The sequence below is a fragment of the Podarcis tiliguerta genome (assembly GCF_965153285.1).
Source record: "Podarcis tiliguerta genome assembly, chromosome: 10".
In the NCBI taxonomy this organism is placed as follows: Eukaryota; Metazoa; Chordata; class Lepidosauria; order Squamata; family Lacertidae; genus Podarcis; species Podarcis tiliguerta.
Window position 1 is genome coordinate 23,026,382 of NC_139543.1, and position 4,813 is coordinate 23,031,194.

At 42.2% G+C, this 4,813-nt stretch overlaps 1 long non-coding RNA gene across 1 annotated transcript; it reads right to left on the bottom strand.

Annotated features, from left to right (window-relative positions):
- Positions 1-2,302: 2,302 nt before the first annotated feature.
- Positions 2,303-4,152, bottom strand: LOC310658285. The gene is made up of 3 exons (XR_014502182.1): positions 4,035-4,152; positions 3,862-3,941; positions 2,303-3,031 (listed from the first exon to the last, which is right to left on the bottom strand). It is a non-coding gene; the product is annotated as an uncharacterized lncRNA (long non-coding RNA).
- Positions 4,153-4,813: the final 661 nt, after the last annotated feature.

Consider the following 4,813-nt stretch of genomic DNA (forward strand, 5'->3'; position numbering starts at 1 on the left):
GCCTGCACTGCCCAGGGCGGGCGCGCTCCCAAGGGGGGCGTGGCACAGAGGGTGCCCTCCCAGGCACAGGAGAGCCCTCGGGCTCCCGGAACAGCGTGCGCGCCCTGCAGCTGGGGGCAGAGTGAGCCACTCCCAAGCCTCTCCCAAGCTGTCAAAACGAAGGGGGAAGCGGGGAATGCCACTGGCAAAGTGGCGCAGCTCACCCCCCGTACGCCCCCGACAGCTCGGGGTAAGCTTGGGAGTTGCAGAGTTGCAGGCAGGGGGCATGCCAAATGTCACCCCCGCCCCCACTGCCCCCCTTCCTACGCCCCTGCATCTTGGGGAGCTAAGAGTATTAGCCAGCTTTTCTGCTTGTGGGGTGGATACACTGAATGGTCATTGGGAACATTTCCTTTTCATGATGAAAAGAGAACAATTTCGATTTAAAGTGGGTGCTGTGTACTACAAGAAAGCCTAATGATACCAAGGGGCAAGATTAATACTATGCCATGCCCCCCCCATAGGTTGTTAAGTTGGTTTAAAAAGCAACAGAAACACTGGATTCTTTTTTTAAGGGGAATAAAAGATCTCCAGAAATGTTTTGTCTGGCCTTAACTGTTCAGCGGTTGTGATTTCTGCTGCTGAATAATAATCCAGAAATGGAACACCACTTGCATAAAGGAAGGAACCTGTAAGCATGATATATCACATTCTTAATAAATTCTCTCCTTTTCATGGAAGGATCCCAGGTGCCACTGTGCATTTTTCCTGGCTTGATATTTTTAATTAAAAGGACACTATGATTTGGTTGTGAAAATTTGGTCTCTAGTGATGGCTAGGATTAAAAACATTAAAATACATTATGACCACCTTACTAGTTATTTCCAACTCTAATTTCACCAGTCTGCTACACACAACTCAAAGTGTGCTAATAGGCCCTGTATGTACAAGACCCTCTTAGTGCACAGTTGTATAGATAAACATAATGCAGGTGATTGTGGATATTATATACTGCAATTACTATGATCAAAAATTCCAGAAATAGGTGCCACAATAATCATGGGTGATTTTTGCATGGAACCACTAGTATCCTTAGATGGTATGCATGCCACTATCTGTCTCAAAAGGCACATGGTATTAGTTCAAGATTAGCATCTCAGTTCAGAAGCATATGTATATTCAGATGCACACCGGGTTCTGCAATGGCTTTGTGCTCAGAAGCTTGCTTCACTGCATAAATCTCTCTTGCCAGAGTGCAAGAAAGTGAAACCCATGGGCAATTCAAATAGCCGCAGAATGCATGGCTAGCCATTCCTTTTCTGCCCAGATTGACAGCCCCTACAAGTGTCCTTCTTTTCCAGGGACAGTCCCGGATTTACAGAAGCCGTCCCAGTTTCTGATTTAATCCCAGAGTGTCCCGCTTTTCCTTAGGATGTCCCTATTTTCATCAGAGAAATGTTGGAGGGTATGGATTGAAAATTGGACAAGTCTTGCTTGAAAACTTCCTAGTCAACTAGTCTGAACATTGCTTTTATCAATCAATGTACTGGACGACGTGATAAGGATTATATATTCTTGAGCTCCCAGCACAACAAGCTTCAGATCATTCCTTCTAGTTCTCTACCGAGTTATTTTTCCCTAATGGGTTAAACTTGCCAACAAAGGCCCGTATAGTAAAAGCTATGGTTTTCCCAGTAGTGATGTATGGAAGTGAGAGCTGGACCATAAAGAAGGCTGTTCTCCAAAGAATTGATGCTTTTGAATTATGGTGTTGGAGGAGACTCTTGAGAGTCCCATGGACTGCAAGAAGATCAAACCTCTCCATTCTTAAGGAAATCAGCTCTGAGTGCTCACTGGAAGGACAGATCCTGAAGCGGAGGCTCCAATACTTTGGCCACCTCATGAGAAGAGAGCACTCCCTGGAAAAGACCCTGATGTTGGGAAAGATGGAGGGTACAAGGAGAAGGGGATGACAGAGGACAAGATGGTTGGACAGTGTTCTCCAAGCTACCAGCATGAGTTTGACCAAACTGCGGGAGGCAGTGGAAGACAGGAGTGCCTGGCATGCTCTGGTCCATGGGATCACAAAGAGTCGGACACGACTAAACAACTAAACAACAACAATGGGTTAAATAAGCCTATTCATTGGGGTTGCTCTAACAGGATAGAAAATATGCATTCTACCAACCAAGTGGCCAAAAATCACATGAAGTTCCTTCAGTCATGATAATACTAAAAACCAAAGAAAGCTCAACCTTTTCCCCTCTCTCCTAGATTTTGTCCCACATTCTACACACAACTCAGTAATTTAAAAAATGTAGTCTTTTTCCTCTGTTTATGGTCTTTATTTGCTTTTCTTCTTCCTTTTGTATTAGCCTGACGCCTATCTGTAAAGAGGCTGATCTTCTTCTTCTTCTTCTTCTTCTCCTTCTTCTTCTTCTTCTTCTCCTCCTCCTCCTCCTCCTCCTTCTCCTCCTCCTCCTCCTCCTCCTCCAAATGTTAATATTCCCTTGCACTGAATTACTTCCAACCTTACCTTCATTCCTTACAGACAAATACACTCTTGCTATAAGTACATATGAAGTGGTATGTTTCCAAAAATATGAAGAAAATACATTTCAACACTGCATTCTTGATTCTTTGAAAGTAATAAGCCAGGAATTTGTTTCACACATATGACCATGGTTTCAGGGTAGTTAAATGGTGCCCTTATATATGCTAGTGGGACAACGGAATCCACTGAATCCAGGTTTCAGCTCCAATTTTGCTGCTTTATGACTGAGTCTTCAGTAATTTCACTTAACTTCATGAAACTTGTTATAGCTAGAGGAGACTGGTATTTTAATACCATCATTTCATAGATCTCAATGAATCCCTTCCATGGGCTACAGAACTGTGAATTCAACGGCAGGATTGCCTTCATTAATTCTTCATAGCAAAAAAATAAGTGGCGAATCAGTTTGGAGAGCTCTCGTTGGCCTAATGCATTCAGTCTTTGCATCCTTCCTCCTTCCTTCTTGTGTATTCCGCTTCCCTTAATTTCCGTGTTGCGCTAAACATAATATAGATGGTAAATTAGATTATTAGATTTGTTATTATATTAGATAATATAATGTCAGGGACCGTGCTGAGGAGGGCTGCACTGAGGATGAATGCTGGGAGCCTCCCCCACCCCCTGAATCTTCCCAGGAGCAGGAGGACAGTATAGATTTGGAACCCTGGTTTGCAGAGGGACATAGTTCAGAAGGCAGAAGCTGGGAAATACTGGGTGGAGAAGAAGCACTCGGAGAGAGAATTAACAGATTCACTGTCTCTGGAAAGCATTCCCCCGCTCTCCCCAAGGTCAAGAATAGCTCAGAAAGTGGCAGAACAGAAAGCACAGAAAGCACAGTGGTTACAAGCTCCGGTGACAAGATGCGGTAGTGACGGGGGTGACTATGGAGGAAGTGGGTGGAACCCTTAATTGGGAGCACCACCGTTCCTAGGAAGGGGGTTATTTGTTCTCTCACTGTGATCTTTAAGTTTCTAACTGGTAAGGAGACTCCTTTTCCTTTGTTCTGCTTATCTACTGCCAAAGGGGGGAGGAAGTTAATTCCCTGAAGCCTGACATATAATTACAATATATTATAATATAAATGTAATATAAAAATGTATATGCATGTATTTATAATATATAAAGATACACTAATAATAAAACTATTAGTAGGGTTAGGAATAACCTCCAAACCCACGGTTTACAAACTGTCCTCAGACTATGGTTTCAAATAATAGTTTATGCTTCAAAACATAAATGTATTTGACAGCACCTTGAGACTAGTTTATAATGAGCTTTTTATTGCAAGTTTTTGTTACAAGCACAAGCTTTTGTGGGCAACAACCTACTTATTCAGATGCTGAGCTGGAACTAGAAAAAGCAAGGTGGCAAAGTCAGTCTGTTTCCTCTTAATCAGCTTTTCACATTCCTAAAGGGATGCTAATAGTACAAGTTATTCAGTCAAATTTCTGTAGGAATCCCATTTGGCTGCCTCACAATCACTATGTCTACACAATTTTACCTTCCCAAGAACAATAACAATGAGTGCATGTGCTGCTCTCCTCATGAGAGGTTTTCCCCACCTGCTGTTATCGCTTCCCACTGTGGAAAGATGCATTTTTTAAAATGGCTGCCTGCACCTAATGCTGCAGATAAAGGAACAAAGGAACCAACTGCTTACTTCTCAAAGGTGTTCTAGAATTCCAAGAATTGCTACATTCTAAGGAAGCTTTGTTGACCCAAGAGAGCAGCATTCCAGGGTAAAAGTAGGGGCTACAGGAGGATATGTGGCCATATGAAGTACAGCTACACAAGAGAGTAGCAATGAAAACACATGGTGAGAAAATATGTGTTATATCTATTAAGAAGATTCCATAGGAAGGAAAGAAAGACCAAGCATAGAGCAACATTAGACTGTAAAATCAGGAAAAGAGCTTTGCACATAAATGTTTTCCCTGGTTAGTCATCAACATCTTGAAGTGTCAGCTGAACATTCATTATTATTTGGAAAATGCAATTACACTAATGGAAGTATTAGCTGTTTTTATAGAACACACTTGAATGTGGGTTTATGTACTTGCCCCCGACATTCTTAGAGTGAAATACTTTGCAGTTACATAAAATAAAAATGGTTTTTCAAACTAGACACAAACTAAAAAAAGATGCTGTATGTAAGTTCTACATACGACCAGTAACTTACACAGAATTATCAGTGTTCCGAATATCCCACCTCCCTGTTCAGAACAATTTGAAACATGTTGTTGGTATCTCCATTGTGTACATTGGCAACTGAGGCATGCA